This window comes from Macrotis lagotis, chromosome 2, assembly GCF_037893015.1.
Source record: "Macrotis lagotis isolate mMagLag1 chromosome 2, bilby.v1.9.chrom.fasta, whole genome shotgun sequence".
NCBI classification, from domain to species: domain Eukaryota; kingdom Metazoa; phylum Chordata; class Mammalia; order Peramelemorphia; family Peramelidae; genus Macrotis; species Macrotis lagotis.
The window spans coordinates 249,489,785-249,512,280 of record NC_133659.1 but is presented as its reverse complement, the minus strand read 5'-3'; the positions used below and the strand labels follow the sequence as shown (position 1 = coordinate 249,512,280).

The 22,496-nt window shown below is 36.3% G+C and overlaps 1 protein-coding gene and 1 pseudogene across 5 annotated transcripts in view; one reads left to right on the top strand and one right to left on the bottom strand.

The window, feature by feature from the left end:
• PPFIBP1 (PPFIA binding protein 1) overlaps window positions 1–22,496 on the bottom strand; it is a 199,314-nt gene that overhangs the window by 165,688 nt on the left and 11,130 nt on the right. The window lies entirely within an intron of this gene.
• LOC141514689 (adenosine deaminase pseudogene) lies at window positions 7,087–8,290 on the top strand (annotated as a pseudogene).

Sequence of the window (22,496 nt, the reverse complement as noted above, 5' to 3'; positions counted from 1 at the left end):
TCTAGTCTCAATGTATAGCACTGAATAGTTATGTGTTATATCTGGTTAGAACAAGGAAATGGAGGTATTCCAAAAGTGAATGGACAGGGGCAGCTAGGTGGCACAGTGGATAAAGCGCCAGCCCTGGAGTCAGGAGTACCTGGGTTCAAATCCGGTCTCAGACACTTAATAATTACCTAGCTGTGTGGCCTTGGGCAAGCCACTTAACCCAATTTGCCTTGCAAAAAACCTAAAAAAAAAAAGTGAATGGATAAAGACAAAGCTCAAACAGATACAATATATTTTAATGATAGATAAATCCTGATGGTCTCACTAGTAACAGCCAAACACCTAGGGTAAATGTGTCCAAACTGTGACCCACAGGCCATTATATTTTATTATATTATAATATTATTTTATTAATTATTAATATTATTATATTATATTATATTGTTAATAATATGGATATATAGCCACAAATATTAAATTCTTTATGCTGTACTTAATAAGTTTTTGTTGGGCAATGCAGCAAAAGAGGAGCTAAAAGGTTGGACACCCATGTCCTAAGGCATTCTTGACTTGCCTTGCTGGATCATACAAGGAGAAATTATTGAAAATTGCTGCCTGGACTAGCCATTGTTCAACCAACAAATATATAATAAACAAGTAAACCACAATGACAAGAACCTTACCTGAAAAATGTTAAATTACAGTCCCTGTTAGCTAAAGAAAGAAATATCTAGCATAGTATGAAATACCCCTAGATTTAGGAAAAAGAAATTTTAAAAAGTTCAAAGTTTACAAAAGTTAGTTCTGATGGCCCAAAGTTCTAGAAAGGTCAATTCAGGCAATCTAGGATGTTTTCAAGAAAGAAATTCTGATAAAACAACTCAATAAAGAAGAACATGGAATATTCACTAAAGAAATGAACTGGGCTATGTAAAGTATTCATTAAATAATCAAATTTTTAAAAGACATTTACAGAAGAAGGTCAAGTAACCAAGGATAAATATGAAATTATGGTACTCATCTCAAACTTGAAGAGTTTTCTAGAGAACTGACAAATTAAGTAATTTGCCTAAGATCACAATATCAGAACTATAATCAGACATTTGAAACTAGCTTTCTATCCCCATCATCAAAAACGATTAATAGTTAAGAAAAGGAGAGTATGATCAATAGGACAGATTAGGTATACAATATATAAACAAACAATATATAAACAAATCTAGTACTTGAGTCATGAAGGTTCCAGCTAATTCCAGTTAGAACTTACTATTTAACCAAAATTTCTGGGAGAACTGGAATTCAGTTTCGCGGAAACTAGGTAAAGATCAATACCTCATGTCATACATTAAGATCCCAGGTTCAAATGGATACATGACAAGTGCAAATTAAAGCAACTCTGAAGTACAAGTTCACACTCATTATTTAGGCAAATTCAACCAAAAAAAAGGAAAATATTAACTGATGGAAAGCCAGCATGAAAATGGGTACACTCCTCATTTAAACCACTTCAAAATCTATTTAGAACCATGCCTCAAAGTCAGTCAACTCACAGTCAATAACCCAGCAAAACCACTAATTGGTTTATATCTTCAAGAGATCAAGTTAAAGAGGAAATGGGAATATACTTACAAAAATATTTATAGCAGATCTTTTTGTGATAGCAAAAAAACTGGAAACTAAAAGAGTATCTATGCATCAATTTAAGAAAGAAAGTGGGAATCAGTTTTCTAAGTGAATATTAATGTTATTTCACTACACCTGCTCTATTACTCACCAAAATGTGGATGAAGAAATAAAGATACATTTGATTTACTATTATTGGGATTTCCAATGGGATTATTAGGCTGGGTGAGAACTATTTTTTATTCAAAATTTTAGAGGGCAGAATGCAAAATGAAAGCCAGCTGTTACTAGGTTCAAGTTTGCCAACTTCATCTACCTTTGTCCCTTGTTTTTATTTTAAACAAAAATGAATTATACAAATTCAATTCAATACACTGTAAGTGCCTGTCACGTAAAAACCCTGAATACACAGCTAGTTGTTAGAATACAAAAGACAAATACAACAAAGGAAGGATGCAATCTAATAATGGAGAAAGACAAGACCCTAGAATCATAATTTTACAGTCAGGTATATACATAAATAATTATGGTACAAGGTAACAGACTGTATAATTATACTTTTTTCCCTCTCCTCTCCTTTCCTTTTCCTTTTTTTTTTGGAGGCAATTGGGATTAAGAGTTAAAGAGTTAAAGGGGCAGCCAGGTAGCACAATGGGATAAAGCACCAGCCCTAGAGTCAGGAGGACCTGATTTCAAATCCACTCTCAGACACTTAGTGATGGCCTAGCTGTGTGACCTTGGGCAAGTCACTTAACCCTACCACCTTGCAAAAAAACCCCAAAAAGTTACAAAGTTAGTAAATATCTGAGGTTGGATTTGAACTCAGGACTTCCTGACCCAGTGCTTTATCTATTATAGCACTTAGCTACCCCTACACTGAATTATTATAAACAAGATGAGGAAGGGTAGAATCCTTATAAGAAAAATGAAGGAGGAGGGGTGTGTTGTAAGAGATCTTTTTGTAGATTGTGGTACCTGATTTGGTCCTTGAAGGAAGACTAAGATCTCAACAAGAGACTAGTGAAAATAGAAACAGTGGTGAAGCCTCTTCCAGGAAAGACAGCTATGACATGAACAAAGCACCATGGATACAGATGGATAAGAAGAGAGCAAACTATGGAGAGTAAATTATGAGCAGCATACATCTGGTTCTGTCAGGATTAGGAGATTACACTTTATTTAAATGGCAAGGGGGAGTCACTGAAGATTTTTGATTGGTGATTTGATCAGAACAGGATTTTACAAAATGGTAGAAATGATGGATTGAATAAGAAACTGGAGACTGTAGTAGTAGTAGCAGCAATAATTATTATATTAATAACTTTTACAAACACAAAAAGTTATTCTTAGTCCACTCATTTTGCAGATGAGGAAACAGAGAAGCTAGAGACAAAATTATCAAGTATTTGAGGCAACTCAGATATTCCTAAATCCAAGTTCAATACTCTATCCATTATACCATCTTGTCTCTTCAGTGGTAAGGCAAAGAAAGGTAATTAGGAAGAAGAAAATGTAAGAGATATTGCCAAAGCATAGCTAAAAGGACATGAAAACCAAGGCTGGGAAGGATGAAGAAAGAGTCCTTCCAAGTCTCTCACCTGTGTAATCAACTTTGTGATTGCAGACAAAAATAGAAAAGAGCTGAACATTTTCTTAGGTAGTTCTCTACATTGTGAAATCACAGGTCACAGAAAAACATGGAGAATCAAAAGAGAATCAGGACTTTTGCAAACAAAATCCTATATAAATGTCAGTTATTGTTATTATTATTATTATACTCATTAGAAATATAAAGTTAAGAGGAGTGATAGATTTACAAGGGTAAATGAATTTGGTTTGGGGAGTTTAAGGTGCTTTGTAGAGACTTGTGAAGATAAGTCTTGAGGCAGATTTCCCTGTCTTTTTTTCCTCGTTACTAATAAACATGCCAGTCCAAAAATTCCTATTTATAGCTAAAGCTATAAAATTAATTTACACTTGAACTTCTTAAAACTTCTTAAAAATAAAGCTGTCATAAATCCTGGTTTCAATTGAAGACATGAAAAAAGTCCCTAGAAAATCAAATTTTGAAAATAGTACCAAACATGTTAGTCAGTATATAATTGATACACTATAATTTAGTATAATGGTAAATAATAGAATAATATTATATTACAATAATATATAATAAAATAATAATAATCCTTCATTTTTCATAGAGAATTTTTAGATATAATAACTCACAAAAAATAAACATCAGTCAGATGTAAGAATTTAATCTGGAAGATATTTATCATCTCTTGACTTAGAGGGAACACCTCAAAATAGATGCACTATAGATATCCAAAAGCATGAAAACTCCCATGTTACAAAAAGAATAAACCAAACAATATCTGCAGACTTCTTTTGTGGTTACACAAGAAAGACAAGACAAAAACTAACCTGCCTTTCATCTAGCAAATAACCTTGCAGACTGACCTGGCAGCTTATTTTCTCATTCTTTTCCATGAAGCATTTCAGAATTAAGTTAGTGCTGCCATATTACCTGAATAATTGTTTAATTGCACAGAAATGCAGCAACTATATAATGTGTGTAAAGAAATGTATGTATATATTTTTCCTAATCATGTTCTATTTGTCATTTATAAACTTTTGCAAAGAAAATATTCTATTTGGTCTGAAATGGCTGCATTGTACCAGAGGTATCATGACATTCCTAGGGTCAGCAGGGGGCAGAACAGTGGGAACAATTATCTTAACAAAGCAAAGCACAGAAATGTTTTGCAAAGACAAACTATTAGGTAATTTAATAAGTAGTTCAAATAATATGAAAACTCTCTTGGCTCCCCCATGCTATATTTATTTATTTAATAACATATTTTTTCAGTTTATTAATCTATAAATTAATATATTTGTTTGTTTTGGCCACAGCTACGTTATGATGTGGATGGGGGAGATAAGTGGTTTGACTGACAGACTTTGGAGTCAGGAAAATGGATTTGAATGAGATTTGAACCTCATGTATATATTAGCTGTGCTACTCTAAGTCACTTAATCTCTCTCAGTCTCAGTCTCCCTATCTATTAATCATGAGGCAGCACAGTATGGTGAATATAGAACAAAGACATAGGGTCAAGAAGACCTGGATTTAAGTCCTGCTTCTGACACAAACCAACTGTGTGACAATGCAGATTCTAAAGTACAAAAAAAGACAGCAATCTTCATAGGTAGAGGGTGTTCCCTTAGGGACAGTTCTGTACATTGATGGAATCACAGGTCTAGACTGGAACAGAAAAACATGGAGAATCAAAAGAGTCTGGGACTATCCAAAAGTCAACTGTTATTATTGTAGCTGTTGTTGTTTCAATGTCATTTCAGAGATCTAGAGCTTTTTAAAGCAGAAAAGCAACAAAATCTTCCACTCGACATACCAACCACAAAGGCAACACCATTAAGCTGTCCACTTCTCTCTTGACAAGCCAGGTGGATAATTGAGGAGTGTTTCAGTAGCTAAAAGCTCTTGGTAAACACTCTGCTGGAGTCTCCTTTAGAAGCTTCCCCTCCCACCTGGCCTACCTGCATTGCTCTGGGTGACTGTTTTCAAGCATTAATGACTCAGTGCAAAGACACCTCCCCACCTTTGGGAGATACATGGGAGGAATAAATTCATTTTAAAGTAAAAGAAAGATTGAAAAGGCTTTGAAGTGAAAAATGTACAAGACTGACTACAAGTCGCAATAAAACCTAATGACACCACTAAAAGCAGACCCAGGGAAAGGAAAGAACAAGCTGTAAAATAGCAAGAAAATTCATCTAGGACTTACAAGTACATACCAGCATTCCAGATGTGAATTAATAGACTCTATATGCCTCTCCTTTACTAAGACCTATTTTGAAAATTTAGCCCCTAAATACCTATTAAAGAACACACACACACACACACACACACACACACACACACACACACACACACAAGTATCACTATAGAACAAATTGCTTAAGCCAGCAGGAAGTTTAATAGTAACACCCTAAAAATAAAGAATTGTTTTTCCAGCTCTAATAAGTTCGTGCCAGCTCATGTTAGTACATAGTGCAACACAAACATTCTCCTGCAGAGCTGGTTGGGCAATCCTTATCTAATGTATTTCTACATTTAAACAAGTGAAGATTTTTGTCTAGGGTTCATTTACTGATGCAGATCATGACCACACTGCATCTTATTAGTTCTTCATACATGAACTTACCCAAAAAATTTCATCACCTAGCAATAAGTTTTTCCAAACTCAATTAGGCTGGTCTTTGAACTGGCTGATACTATCTGCTATTCAGCCTCTATTTGAAGCCTTTCCAGTTTGGCAGGACCTGCTGACAGGTGGCCCACTGGATGGAGTACTGGGTCTGCACTGAAGAAGACTAGGATTCAAATCCAGTCTCAAATACTTAAAAACTGTATATTCCTTTTTTTTAATTTAATATTTTTTCTCATTTTGTACAAATAATGTTTTTTATACATTAATAAAATATTCTTGTTAAAGAGTAAACAAAATACCCCTCCCCCAAAAATATAGACTCGCTTAAGCGATAAAGTAAAGGGGAGAGAAAAAATTAAAATAAAAAAAAATAATAGGGGCGGCTAGGTGGCATAGTAGATAAAGCACCGACCTTGGAGTTAGGAGTACCTGGGTTCAAATCCAGTCTCAGACACCTAATAATTACCTAGCTGTGTGGCCTTGGACAAGCCACTTAACTCCATTTGCCTTATAAAAACCTAAAAATAATAATAATAATAATTGTAGGTATGACCAGGTGGCACAGTGAATGGAGCACCAGCCCTGGAGCCAGGAGCACCCAAGCCCATATCCGGCCATATCCAGCCCCGTACACCCAACAATCACCCAGCTGTGTGACATGCAAGCTACCCCAACCCCACTGCCCTGCAAAAACCAAAAAAAAAAAAGGAAAAAAAAACCCAAAATAAAATAAAATAGTAATAATAGTAGGGGTGGCTGGGTGGCGGACAGAGTACTGGCCTTTGAGCCAGGAGCACCTGGGTCCAAATCCGGCCTCAATCACCCAACGATCACCCTGCTATGGGGCCCTAGGCAGGCCACCCAGCCCCACTTGCCCTGCACCCTCCCCCAAATAATAATAATAATAATAAAAAATGTGCTTCAGTTTGTGTTCTAACACCACCAACTCTGTCATGGGTGGATCACATTCTTTATGATGTCCATCACAAAAGTTACTTCCATATTTTTCCATGGTTGCCATATTTCTCCACTACCATGTACTATATTTTCTCTCTCCTTTCACTCTGACTCTGCTGTAGGGTAGCTGAGTGGCACAGCAGACAGATCCCTGGCCCTGGGGCTAAGAGTTCCCGAACCCACAGACCACCCCTTAGGCGCAGCATCCACCTGGCCCTATGGTCCCGGACAGGCCATCCAATCCCAGCCACTTGCAAGAAGTAAAAAAGAAAATGTGTAAGATGGGAACCCTGAAGAGAAAGCGTGCTGACCCCACAGACGGACTTGTCACCATGAGCCAGCCGCAAGTGTTTAACAAGTCTAAAGTAGAACTTCATGTTCATTTGGATGGAGCAATCAAGCCTGAGACCATCTGGTATTTTGGCCAGAAGAGAGGAATCTCATTTCCTGTCAAAACAGTGGAGGAACTTTGGGAATTGATCGGCATGGACAAACCCCTAAGCCTCCCAGAATTTTTGGCCAAGTTTGGCTTGTACATGCCAGCCATTGCGGGTGACCAGGAGGCCATCAAGTGAGTGGCCTACAAGTTTGTGGAGATGAAGTCCAAGGAAAATGTAAAGTATGTGGAGGTGAGGTACAGCCCCCACCTGCTGGCCAACTCCAAGGTGGATCCTATTCCTTGGAATCAGGCTGAGGGTGTCATCACCCCTGATGATGTCGTGTTCCTTGTCAACCAGGGCCTGCAGGAGGACGAGAGAGACTTTAACATCAAAGTCAGGTCTATTCTATGCTGCATGCGTCACATGCCAAAATGGTCCCCTGAGGTGGTGGAACTCTGTAAGAAGTATTGCCATCAGACGGTGGTGGGCATCGAGCTAGCTGGGGATGAGACCATCCAGGACAGTACACAATTCTCTGGGCATGTAAAAGCCTATGAGGAGTCTGTGAAAAATGGCATTCATTGGACGGTTCATGCCGGAGAAGTGGGGCCTGCTGGTAATGTACAGCAGGGAGTGGATACATGCTGAGAGGATAGGCCATGGTTACCACACATTGGAAGACAGTACCCTGTATAATAAATTGCTGCAAGAAAAAATGCACTTTTAGGTGTGCCCCGGTCAAGCTATCTCACAGGAGCCTGGAAAGAAGGCATTCCACATGCAGTCATACATTTTAAAGATGATAAAGCTAACTATTCACTCAATACAGATGACCTCCTCATCTTCAAATCTACCATTTACACAGATTATAATATGATAAAAAAGCAAATGGGCTTTACCAAAGAGGAGTTTATGAGACTGAATATCAATGCAGCCAAGTCCAGCTTCCTTCCAGACAATGATAAAAAGGAACTCCTTGATCAAATGCACAAGGACTATGAGACATAGCTGATCTAAAGTGTCTCTTGGAATGAACAGAACAAGAGAGAAATGACTGATTCCAGAAAGCATCAGTAGCTGCCACACACTCAGGAACCAGATTCAAGCTCCTTTCCCAGTTGCGGAGGGGGGGGGGGGGAACTATAATCTTAATCGATTTTCTTTCATGGGGCAAGATGGATTAGAAAATCAACTCTTATCCAGCCAGCTGTGCATTAATATACCTTGATGCAGAAAAAAAAAAGAAAAAGAAAATGTTTTACATCTGACCACTCTCCCCCCATGGCCCATCCTCTCCTCGTTGACTCCTTCATTCACATCCCCACCCCTTCCCCCTGTCCCCCTCCCTCCTTCTTACTCCAGATGTCTATACCCCATTGAATATATATGCTGTTTCCTCTCCTAGCCACTTCTGATTAGAGTGAAGATTCCCTCATTACCCCTTGCCTTCCCCCCTTCTATATCATTGCAATAGCTCATTGTAATAAAGAAAAATCTTATTATATGAAATATCTTGGTCTATTCCCCCTCTCCTTTTTCTTTCTCCCATTACATTTCCCTTTTTTCTATTGACTCCATTTTTACACCATATTTTATCTTCAAATTCAGCTTTCTCCTGTGCTTCATCTATGAAATCTCCTTCTACCTGTTCTGTTAATTGAGAAGGTTCATATGAGTATTATATGTCATTTTTCTATACAGGAATACATGCAGTTCATCATCATTAAGTTCCTCATATTTTCCCCTTCTCCAATCTCTATGCTTCACCTGAGTGCTGTATTTGAAGGTCAAACCTTTTGTTCAGCTCTGGCCATTCCAACAGGAACATTTGAAAGTCCATCTTTTTTCCCTGGAAGAGGACATTCAGTTTTGCTGGGTAGTTGATTCTTGCTTGCATTCTAAGCTCCTTTTGTCTTCCAGTATATTATATTCTAAGCCCTATGAGCTTTTAATGTAGTTGCTGCTAAGTCCTGTGTGATCCTGACTGCAGCTCCACGATATTTGAACTGTGTCCTTCTGGCTGCTTGTAATATTTTCTCTTTGACTTGGGAGTTCTGGAACTTGGCTATAATATCCCTGGGGATTGTTTTACTTTGGATCTCTTTCTCAGGAGGATTGGTGGATTCTCTCCATTCCTATTTTGCCCTCTGCTTCTAGGATATCAGGGCAATTTTCCTGTAGTAATTCTTTGAAAAAGATGTCAAGGCTCTTTTCCTGATCATGACTTTCAGGTATTCCAATAATTTTTAAATTATCTTTCCTAAATCTGTTTTCCATATCAGGTGTTTTTTCAATGAGGTGTTTCACATTTTCTTCTAATTTTTCATTCTTTTAGTTTTGAAGTATTGAGTCCTGATTTCTCATAAATTCAGCAATCTCCCTGAGCTCTATTCTTTGTCTGAAGGATTTATTTTCCTCAGAAACCTTTCTTATCTCTTTTTTCCATCTGGCCAATTATGCTTTTTAAAACATTCTTCTCCTCAATAACTTTTTGAACTCCACAATTTTTTGAACTGTTTTATCCATTTGACCTAAGCTGATTTTTAGCATGCTATTTTCTTCAGCATTTTTTTGGATTTCCTTGACTAAGCTGCTGACTTCATTTTCATGTTTTTCCTGTATCTCTCTCATTTTTTCCCCAGTTTTTCTTCTAACTCCCTCATTTGATTTTCAAAGTCTTTTTTTGAGCTCTGTCATAGCCTGAGCTCAATTTCTGTTTTTCTTGGAGTCTTTAGATGCAGGAACTTGTGTTTCCTCATCTTCAAACTGAGTATTTTGATCTTTCTTGGGCTCATAGGCAAAATATTTCTCAATGGTGTCTCTCTTTTTTCTCTGCTTGCTCATTTTCCCAGCCTAAGCCTGGTTTTGGGGTGCTTCCTGAGCTTTTGGGACACTCCCACAAGGATCTCAGTGTGTGAGGCTCTGTCCTCCTCCCTCCTGGTCTGTGAATGACTATATGCGCCCCCCTCTGCCAAGGGGCTGAGGTGGGGGGGGGGGCTGCTGTTCTATGGAGGGGCCTAAACTGGGATCAGGATCTGAATGTGGTCAGAACCCCAGTGTCCTGTTCCAGGGGCAGAGGACAGAGACTGCAGTCTCTCTTCACTCCCCTCCCTAGGATCAGTAGGCTCATGCCCTGGGGGCTCCTGCTCTGACAGAGGTCCCCCGCTGTTCCCCCAAGTTGTGCCCCCAAGCTGTGCCCGGGGCTCCCCCAGGAAGTAGATCAGTAAACTCCCCAGCTGCTGTGAGCCATGGCTCCCAACACCCTGGAGTTGCCTCCGAGAGGCTGAAGTTCTTTTGCTCTGGTGGGCCACCCCTCTGGTGTGCCACCCCTCCAACCCTGGGGAGCAGAGCCTTTCTGCTCTTTTCCAGGTTACCTTGAGTAGAAGAACTGCCTCACTGGGTCCCTCTGTGGATTCTGTCTATTACTTTTTTTTTTAAAAAGAAAGATTTTATTTTGAGTTTTACAATTTTTCCCCTATTCTTGCTTCCCTCCCCCCCATCCCTCACAGAAGCCAGTCTGTTAGTCTTTACATTGTTTCCATTGTATACATTGCTCTAAGGTGAATGTGATGAGAGAGAAATCATATCCTTAAGGAAGAAAAATAAAGTATAAGAGATAGAAAAATTACATAATAAGATAACAGATTTTTTTTTTCTAAATTGAAGGCAATAGTCTTTGGTCTTTGTTCAAACTCCACAATTCTTTCTCTGAATACAGATGGTATTCTCCATCACAGGTAGCCCCAAATTGTCCCTGGTTGTTGCACTGATGGAATGAGCAAGTCCATCAAGGTTGATCATCACTCCCATGATAACTGTATATTCTTGGGCAAATCACTGCTAGCTTTAGTTTTCTCATTTCTAACACAGGAATAATAAGACCAACCACCACCTAGATTGTTGTGAAGATCAAATAAGAAAATAGTGGAGAGTGCTTAATAATAGTGCCAGTATATAAATGCTAGCTAATATTGTTGTTGCCAGAGTTTATTTGTTTCATTCCTCCAAGGAAGTGGAGTCATATCCAAACTTGACACACCAGAGATTAGTGGGAAGTCATCATTTAAACAAGGAATGAAACCTAAGTCTAGGATTTTTTATCTCAGGTTATCATGGATGGCATTTATACTAAAACTCTGTAGATATTTTTTTATCTCAAAAGCTCTGTATCTGATAATCACAGGATTTTCAAACATTTACTGGGCATCTACTGAGTAGTGATTCAATAAGTTATGAGACTGTCCTCAAAGGACTTTAGTCTAATTGGGGAGAAAAAAATAGATTAACATAAAGAAAGATTAACAATAACAAATTTAAGAAATATGCATTATAAATGAAGAAGGTTCAGAAAAATCTCTTAGGAATTTAAATTAGGGTGTAATCACTGATAGCTGTCAGGAATTACACAGATTTTCTGTAATAGAAGGGACTTGAGAAGTCACCTAATCTAAAACATACCAAAATTATTAAGTAGATTAACCAGGATTCTCTGAATTACCCCAAGACCCTAACAACCACTGATAATACAGTGCTTTACACAGATAGGTACAAGATAAAAATTAAATATAATATTGCTTCTATGCATAAAATGAGTCCTAACCTTAGGTGAACTTTTCAGAACATAACCCAATGTTTGATATCCAAAATACAAGTCTTGGAACCATTCCCCATGGATAAGTGATATGAATAAACAATTCTCAAAAGAATTAAAAACTATTATCATATGAAAGATGATTTCAAATTACTAGATACAGAGGGGGATGAAGGATAAGGACTTTAGAGCTTAATAAACTGGAGAATTCAGAAGATATCTGAGAGAATATATAGAAGATGAAGATTATGTGGGGAGATTGAGCACTAAAATTCATTAAGGAAGGAAACTGAATATCCCAAAGTTCAATAGATGATGGCCAACAGGTTCTCTATTGAGTGATAAACAGATAGTGTGAACTTCAAAAGAGGAAAGATTACTGAGGGAAAGCAATGTCTGGAAGAATCTAGAAGTGGCAATGAAGAATTGAGAAGTATTCTGTGTCCTTTCACCAGTGAGTTGAGGGAGGTATTAAAAAAAAAGTGCATGTAGAACCAGAAAGCTTGACCAAGGATGAAGAGTCAGCAATGAAGCCTAGTCTCCATTAGTGCCAGAAGATGGCAGGAGCAAAGAGAAGAGTAGTTAAATTTGAGAGGGAATTTGTTAATTATGGAAAAAATATTAAAGAGGGAATAGATTTGGAGTAGGACATAGCAAGGAGAGGGGTGAAGTAGATGGGAATGAAGAAGAAAGATAAGAATTCAAGTCCCTATAAATACAGAGTAAAAGGAAGTAGAAATTGTCTAATTGGGGAGGGGGGAATAATACAATATATCTGTGGGGAATGGAAGTATTTGAGGAAGGTAAGTGATTGGAAAGTTCAAAGTCAACCCTTGAAGTTCCCAGTCATAGGCATTGTTGCTGTGTCTTGGGAGGCCTCAAAAAGCCCACCTTAGAGCAGGTATTAGCAGAAAAGTGTATGTCCATAGATTTCATTTTTAAAAACTAATATGAACAAAGCACTACCAGTGCTAAGGATACTATAGCATAAGAGTGTATCCCTTGTCCTCCAAGACATATACACATATAAGTGAAATACTTAACAAAGTCATACATAGACAACTTGTATTCATCGTGGAAGATGGTCACATTTTCTGAAACTGAAATTGACATATTACACACACACACACACACACATACACACACACACACACAGAAACATATATCTCAAGGAGAGATGATGCAAAAGAAAATAGAAAAGATAAGCTATAGAGAACTGAATATTGAGTTTTAGTGGAAATGGAAAACTAGAGTTGAGGTGGTCACCTTTACTTTCTGGGCTCTCTAATTTTCTTTTTTAGGGGAGCTTTTTAATTTCATTCTAGATGAAAAAAAAAAAGAAATCATAGACCACTGTGAAGTGGAGAGCACAGCTTTAGCATTCATTAGGTGAGTATAAATTCTTTTTTTTTTTTAGATTTTTTGCAGGGCAATGGGGTTAAGTGGCTTGCCCAAGGCCACATGGCTAGGTAATTATTAAGTGTCTGAAGTTGGATTTGAACCCAGCTACTCCTGACTCCAAGGCCAGTGCTCTATCCACTGTGCCACCTAGACACCCCCTTGAGTACAAATTCTTAAAGGTAGGGAGAGAACATGGGAGGGAAAGGTTTGAAAACAATTGCAAGCAGAGAAGAATGATCAAAAAAACTTAACTCCAAATTTGGGACTTTTTTTGTTTCACAAAGTCACATGAAGGTGGTGGAAGGGAAACAAACCCAACAGCTTTCAAGGAGTTGACCCAAAGAAGAAAAACACTGAGATCCAGGTGACTTCATACTGGCAGACTCCAAGTTCAGTAAATGTGTTTTCTTTGAATTTTCACTTCTTATAATTCTCTCTTGAAGCATGTAAGATCTACTCCCTATTAATGAAGATCTAAAAGTGCAGGAGTATCTATTTGACTCTATCCTAAGAAAGAGGAGAGTATATTCAAGTTTTCATTAAGACAAAACAAAAGCTCTCTTATGTGTCACATTTAGTTATCCATATTAAGCAATCAATGCAAATATTTTCCAGAAAAAGACCCTAGTGGCATGCATTTTATTTTATGTGCTATCATATGCCTTTGTTCTTACAATTTTAAAGCAGAAACATATAAAGTAAGAAGTTATTAACTTTTTTGTATAATGATTTCTTTTGGCAGTCTGGTACAGCTAATGGACCTCTTTCAGAATAGTTTTTAAATACAAAAAAAAAACTATATCGATAAGCAACTAGGAGGCATAGTGGAAACTGTGTTGGACCTGGAGTCAAGAATACCTAACTTACACACTTGCTAGTTGTATGACCCTGGGCAACCTCTGTCTGCTTCAATTTCCTAAACACCTACTTTCTAGAGCTGTGATGAAAATCAAATAAGATAATATTTGCAAAGTGCTTAGCATAGTGCCTGACCCATCATATATGCCTAATAAAAGCTTGATCCTTTCACCTTTTTTTTAAAAACAAGTTTATGTACCCTATCCTAGGAATTTCTGCTATTAAAACCTTAAAATTTGTTTTAAAAACTTATTCTCAATAGAAGTTTAAAAATAAATTTTTTCTCATAGATTAATAAACATACACCTTATATATACATTGAGATATAATTGAAGAAAGCATATTATACAGACCAAAACAGATGTTGTGAAATTGTGGAAAGAATACTAATAACCCAAATACTGAACTAGTATTGATATTTTTGGTAAAGGACCTAATAGGAGTTTGCCAGTATGTTTGCTGGATCTTACATTTGGGGAAGATATGGAAAAAAAAGTCACATAGGATAAAGAGGCATGGGTGGATTATCATAAACAACAGTGGAGGAAAAGTCCATATGAAAAGATGACATGTCCATTTAAGTACTCTCTTTCATTAAATTAAAGTGTGATGCAGCTAAAATCACTGTAACCAAGATCAAAAGAAATGTAGTAAATTGGGAAACAATCTTTACAACTAATGATTCTGACAAAGGACTCATTTCTAAAATATACAGAGAACTGAGTCATATTTTTTAATTTATTTTTTTATTCTCATTTTGTGCAAATTTTTTTTACATTAATAAAATATTCTTGTTTAGAAGTAAACAAAATACCCCTCCCCGCCATGAATATAGATAGACTTGCTTGGGTGAAAAAAATAAAGGGGAGAGAAAAAAAATTAAAATTAAAAAATAATAGTAATAATTGTAGGTATGGCCAGGTGGTGTTTTCTGTAAAAGGAAATGTATAGATGTTCTCTATATCTGTTATAAATTACACATTAAACAGAGAACTGAGTCGTATTTAAAAAAAAAAGCCATTCCCCAATTGACAAATGGTCAAAGGATATGCAAAGGCAATTTACAGATGAGATCAAAGCAATCCATAGAAATATGAAAAATTGCTTTAAATCATTAATTATTAGAGAAATGCAAATTAAAGCTTCTCTGAGGGACCACCTCACACATCTCAGACTGGCCAATATGACCAGAAAGGATAAATGATCATTGTTGTAAGGGTTGTGGGAAATCTGGGACACTATTACACTGTTGGTGGAGCTGTGAACTCATCCAACCTTTCTGGAGAGAAATTTGGAACTATGCCCAAAGGGCAACAAAAATGTGCATACCCTTTGACCCAGCAATAACACTACTGGGTCTATACCCTGAAGAGATTAAGAAAAAGGGTAAAAACATCCCTTGTACAAAAATATTCATAGCAGCCCTATTTGTGGTGGCAAAGAATTGAAAATTAAGTAAATGCCCTTCAACTGGGGAATGGCTTAGCAAACTGTGGTATATGTATGTCATAGAGTACTATTGTTCTATTAGAAACCAGGAGGGATGGGAATTCAGGGAAGCCTGCAGGGATTTGAATGAACTGATGCTGAGTGAGATGAGCAGAATCGGAAAAACACTGTATACCCTAACAGCAATATGGGGGTGATAATCAACCTTGATGGACTTGCTCATTCCATCAGCGCAACAACCAGAGACAATTTTGGGCTCTCTGCAATGGAGAATACCATCTGTATGCAGATAAAGAGCTGTGGAGTTTGAACAAATTTCAAGGACTATTCAATTTAATTTAGACAAAAAAAAAAATATCTTATTGTCTGATCTTGTTATCTCTTATACTTTTTGTTTCTTCCTTAAGGATGTGATTTTTCTCTCCTCACACTCAGTTTGGATCAATGTACAACATGGAAACAAAGTAAAGACTGACAGATTGCTTTCCGGGGGTGGGGTGGGGGGGAAGGAAGTAAGATTGGGAGAAAAATTGTAAAACTCAAAACTCAAATAAAATCTTTAAAAAAATAAACATTAAAAAAAAATCACATTCACTGGCCATTTATGGAAATCTGTTTAATTGTTTGATATGCCTATCTACAAAAGACCAAGTTTTCCCCTGTCCAAAATTGAACTAATGTTATGGTCTTTCAAAGACAGCATAATAAAGTTCTCAGTCTGTGTGCCAAAAAAAAAATTAAGTGATATTTAAATACCAAACATTCTTCAACACAAAGTAAACCAGCATAAAATACTTTAAGATCAATCCATTACCAGCCCACACTCCTGATATTAAAGCATTCGTTCTCTTTTTTTCCCTTGATGGCTTCCACATGATTCATATTTATAGGCAAGAAACTGCCAAAAGGGATAACCTTGTCTTGATTAGAACTTACACAATTCCATCAACTCAGAGATTTTTGAGTGAGAAGCTAAAGATGAATCCACAGAAAGTTTAGGCATAATCTTGCCATTCTACAGTTATCATCCTTGCCAATGAAAACATGCATGTGCATGTCAAAATTGTGAGTCACTCAAGTCTCCGGAGAAATGTATAACTAAAACTCAGAGAAATACACACCCACTTGGGCTTAGACATGGGCCAAATTCAATATTTAAAGGAGTAAAGGTTTCTAAATCAAGGCAAATGTTACTCTTTTAGCATAGAATATTTTAGTTCCCCTATATGCCATTGCACATTACCCAGATCAATGCCTAAAGATGTAAATTTAAAAGTACTGGGAGGTATTTTTTTTTTAATGATATAATCTAAAATCTTTATTGTTGTCCCTAAAGAAACTAAGGTAAATCTTGGTTGACCAGTATCAAAAAACTAAAAATTTATTAGTGAGTATCAAGGTAGCAAGTAGAAAATGATCACAGAGTCAAGAAGACTTCAAAGTCAAACCAGGATGGCAAAAAGAGGCAAGATACCCTGTGGGAGAGACAGGAGGCACAAAGCAAGTTAAACCTCTACTACTATCATCTTTTTGACTACTACTTTTGACTCAATGGATACAGCTCAGAATCCTGAATCTAAAAGCCTTGGAAAAAGGAGTTTTCCCAAAGGACTACCTCTTTTTCCAACAATAACCCTGCAACCTTGCATCATTGACAGGAGCAACCATTGTGGAGAGGGAGACCATCATATACACAAATTGGTACCTGTTGAGAAGATAAATCAACCTAGATGAAGCAGAACTTACCCTGATGAAGGGATATTAAGGTAGCACATGCCAGATAAGTCAGACTACCATCATCATTATCTACCCTCATTTCTTTTTTTTAAAGAAAGATTTCATTTATTTTGAATTTTACAATTTTTCCCCATTCTTGCTTCCCTCCCCCCACCCCTCACAGAAGATAGTCTGTTAGTCTTTACATTGTTTCCATGGTATACGTTGATCTAAGTTGAATGTAATGAGACAAATCATATCCTTAAGGAAGAAAAATAAATTATAAGAGATAACAAATTTTTTTTCTAAATTGACAACCATATCTTCCTTGGACATAAACTGCTTCCCTTTCCATAGATCTGATAAGCAAACTATTCCTTGACGTTCTAATTTGCTTATAATATTGTATTTTATGTCTAAATCCTGTATCAATTTTGATCTTTTCTTGGCATAGGGTGTGAGGTATTGGACTAATTTAAGTTTCTTCCATACTAACTTCTAATTTTCCCAACAATTTTTATTGAAGAGAGAGTTTTTATCCCAGAAGCTGAACTCTTTGGGTTTATCAAACAGCAGATTACTATATCATTTCCTGCTATTGCACCTAGTCTATTCCACTGGTCCACCACTCTATGTCTTAACCAATACCAGACAGTTTTGATGACTAATTCTTTATGATATAATTTTAGATCTGATAAAGCTAAGCCACCTTCTTTTGCACTTTTTTTCACTGAATCCCTGGAAATTCTTGACTTTTTATTTCTCCATATGAATTTACTAACAATTTTTTCTAACTCATTAAAGTGATTTTTTGAAATTTTGATTGGTAGGGCACTAAACAAGTAGTTTAGTTTTGGTAGAATTGTCATTTTTATTATATTAGCTTGACCTATCCATGAGCAGTTGATGTTTGCCCAGGTATTTAAATATGATTTCATTTGTGTGAAAAGTGTTTTGTAATTGTTTTCAAAAAGTTTTTGAGTCTCCCTTGGCAGGTAGACTCCCAGGTATTTTATATTGTCTGAGGTTACTTTGAATGGGATTTCTCTTTCTAGCTCTTTCTGCTCTATCTTGCTAGTCATATATAGAAATGTTGAGGATTTATGAGGGTTTATTTCATATCCTGTGACTTTGCTAAAGTTGTTAATTATTTCTAATAGTTTTTATCTCCCCTCATTTCACAACAGTCTAGGATCCTATATCCAAAAAACTTAGGAATGGCAGTGCCCTTCAGATGATGAATTAATTCTGCTTTCAGCTCAGCCCCTATATCCATAATAATGGGGAAGGACCCACCTTCTTCATCACCAACAATATCAACTAATGACCAAGTACCTATAAGAGCTGAGTGAGATCTTCCAAAGCCTTAGGAGAGGAACACTAAACCTTGCTACCAAACCAAAGTATCAAATGGTTCAATGTTTGAAAATGATACAGTTTCAATCTGTGGATTCAATATGATGGATTACTATATACTTTGCATCCTATGAACATTGGGACCTTTCCATTTGATTTGTAATAGTTATATTCCATACATGTTATCACCTTCATTAGATTGTGAGCTCCTAGAAAGGAGAGGCTGTCTTGCTTTGTATTCCCAGGGCTTAACAGTGCTTTGCACATATTGCCTAATAAATACTTTTTCATTCTTTCATGTGTTCATGCTACTGGTTTGACTCTAAAGACATCACTTAAAGTCCCAGTGCTATAGAGATATCTTTCTCAGACAACAAAAAATGGAAAATTTGAGACTCTCAGGATCTCTTATATATAGGTAGGAATAATTTCCTTCTACATTAGTTTCCTAGTGGATGAAAAATTACAGGCCAGATCAAAATTATGCAAATTATACCTGGTACAAGTGTTAAGTATAGTGTTTACAAATGCAAAGCTCTTATCCACGAACTTTACATTCTATAGACAGATTATTTGTGTTTGTATGTATACATACACAGGAAAAAATGACTTTTTCTCTTGTTTTAGTAACTAATTACTGAATCAGAACCAGGTCCCCCCCCCCCCCCCCGCCCCCCCCCCCCCGCCCTTCTTATCCAGAAATAACCAGTGTAGGAAATCTTGCTCAAAGACTTACCCAAGCTAAGATCTAAGCAAAGATAGTAAAAAAAGAAATTCTAAATCTGGGCTGATGAGAGGATTCCTGCTCTTTGTGTTTACTCAGAAAGAACTAGGAAAATGTTGATTCTCCCTTTTGTCAGATGTGTGATATGGAAATTGGTAGGTCTCTCTAATCAAGATTTGGGTGATTCAAATCACATACCCCAAGACCCTCATTATAATATAACCCAAAAAGATCAAAATTATTTGGTACTGGTTAAAAATAGAAAAATTAATAAACTTAGGAAGGAAGTAATCAGAAGAAAGTGAATTCAAATATATCTAGGAAAGAACTGCTTATTTGATAAGAACTTTTGGGAAATTCACAAAGTCTAGAAGAAAATAGGTTTAACCAAAAATCTCACACTTTATTCCACAATAAATTCAAAATGAATGAGTGACAGGGATGGTTAGGTGGCATAGTGGATAAAGCATCGGTCCTGGAGTCAGGAGTACCTAGGTTCAAATCCAGTCTCAGACACTTAATAATTACCTAGCTGTGTGGCCTTGGGAAAGCCACTTAACCCCATTTGCCTTGCAAAAACCTAAAAAAAAAAAAAAGAATGAGTGACCCACTCTTTTTATTATTATTATTTTTGCAGGGCAGTAGGATTAAATGACTTACCCAAGGTCACACAGTTAAGTATCAAGTATCTGAGGATGGATTTGAATTCGGGTCCTCTGACTCCAGGATGGGTGTTCTAACCACTCACCACCTAGCTGCCCCCCCAAGTGACCTACCCTTATAGACTGTAACATTAAAAATTTGCAAGATCTCACAGCCTATAGCAAGATAAAGTCGAATGGGTATAGGGATATCATAAAACCAATTAGGAGAGCAATGAATAATTTGCCTGTCAGATCTGTGAAAGAGGGAAGTAGTTTATGACTAAAGAAGAGACAGGGAACATTATAAAATGCAAAATGGATGATTTTGATTACATTAAATTGAAAAGTCCATGCACAAATAAAACAAATGCAATGAAAATTAAAAGGAAAGCATGAGTTGGGAAACAATTTTTACAACTAGTATCTCTGACAAAGGATTCATTTCTAAAATATATAGAACTGGGGTGGCTAGGTGGTGCAATGGATAGAGCAACAACCCTGGAGTCAGAAGTACCTGAGTTCAAATCTGGCCTCGGACACTATTTTAATAATTACCTGGTGTGTTGGTCTCGGGCAAGCCACTTAACCCCATTTGCCTAGTAAAAAAAAAATTATATATATATATGTATATAGAGTCAAGTCTATAATAATACAAGTCATTCCCCAATTGATAAATGGTCAAAGGATATGAAAAGGCAATTCTCAGATGAAGAAATTAAAGTTTACAATCATATAAAAAATGCTCCAAATCATCAGATTGAGCAATATAACTAAAAAAGAAAATGATTGGTGTTGTAGGGGGGATGTAGGAAAACTGGGACACTAATACATTGTTGGTGTAGTTGTGAACTGATCCAACCTTTCTGGAGAGCAATTTGGAATTATGCCCCAAGGACAATAAAACTCTGCACACCTCTTGATCCAGCAATACCACTACTAAGTTTGTATCTCAAAGACATCACAAAAAAAGGTAAAAAACCCACACGTACAAAAATATTTGTAGTAGCTCTTTTCATGTGGCAAAAAATTGGAAACTGAAGATCTGCCTATCAATTGGGGAATGAATGAACAAACTGTGGTATATGAATGTGATAGACCACTGATGTTCTATAAGAAATCATGAGGGACAGAACTTCAGAATAGATTGGAAATACTTGCATAAACTGATACTAAGTGACATGAGCAGAAAAAAATTGTATACACTAACAGCAACACTAGATGATGATCAACTACAATGGACTTGTTCATTTCAGCAGTATAATAATCAAATGCTAAAAGACTTGTGATGGAAAAAAACATCCATATGCAGAGAAGGAACTCTCGAATTTAAATGCAGACCAAAGCTTATACTATCTTCAGTTTTTAAAAATAGTCTTATGTATTTTTTCTTCTCTCAATGGCCTTCTTCCCATTTTGATTTGATTCTTCCTTCACAACATGATTAACATGGATCTCTATTTAGTATGGTTATACATTTAGAGCCTACATTAGACTGCTTTTGGTCAGGGGGAAGGAGAAAAATGTGAAGCACAAAACCTAGCAAAAAAAATGTTTTTTTTTAAACTACTGCTGCAAGTAGCTAGAAAAATAAATAAATAAATGAAATATTCAAAAAAATTTCAAGAGATGCAGATATATCTATGAAACATACAGACATGCCAAATAACTTTCATAGCTATGAGTAGGGGGTGAATTCTTAACCAAAGAAAAGACAGGGACTACAAAAAGATAAATCATTGTGAAATATGTGAAATTAAAAACTAAGACAAAATTTAATACATCTTATATAACAAGTAAAACAGTAAATTGGGGAAACAAATTTTGTATCAAAATATCTCTTATAAAAGTTTGATATCAAAGATATATAGAGAACTAATAAGAATTCCCAAGTAACTAAGTGATCAAAGAGTATGAATAAGTAGTCCTCAAAAGAAGAGTAAATCATTAACAAACATATGAAAGAATGATCTAATGATAAAAGAAAGGCAAATCAGCTCCATGAATTGGTAATGATGACAAAAAAACAGAAGTCAATTTTTGAAGAGTTTTACATTACTGTTATTAGTGAAGTTGTAAATTATTCCAACCTGGAACAATTCTAGAAAGAAATTAGGAATTATGCAAAGAAAACAACTAAAATGTCCATATTTTTTGATCATCCTCATCCATTGTGAGATACATATCCCCAAGAAGGTCACTAACAAAAATAATGGATTCATATACTCCAAAATTTTTTTTGTAATGGCAAAGATCTCTGGAAGGCGGAAAAGCATGGAAAGATTTAAATGTACTGATGCAAAGAGAAGTGAACAGAACCAGGAAAACAATATACACAATGACTACAGACAGTGTAAATGCAATGAATAATATCCATAAAACAATTGAAACAATGCTATAAAATAAGAATGAACAAACATAGTCCCAAAGAAGAAATGAGAAAACAAATCTGCTCCTTTGCAGATTTGAAGGACCATGAATGTGGAATCTTATATATCATGTCAAACTTGTTCAATTTTTCCCTCCTTCCTTTTTTTCTTTGTTATAATGATATTTCTCTGAGAGAAACAAGGACAAGAGATA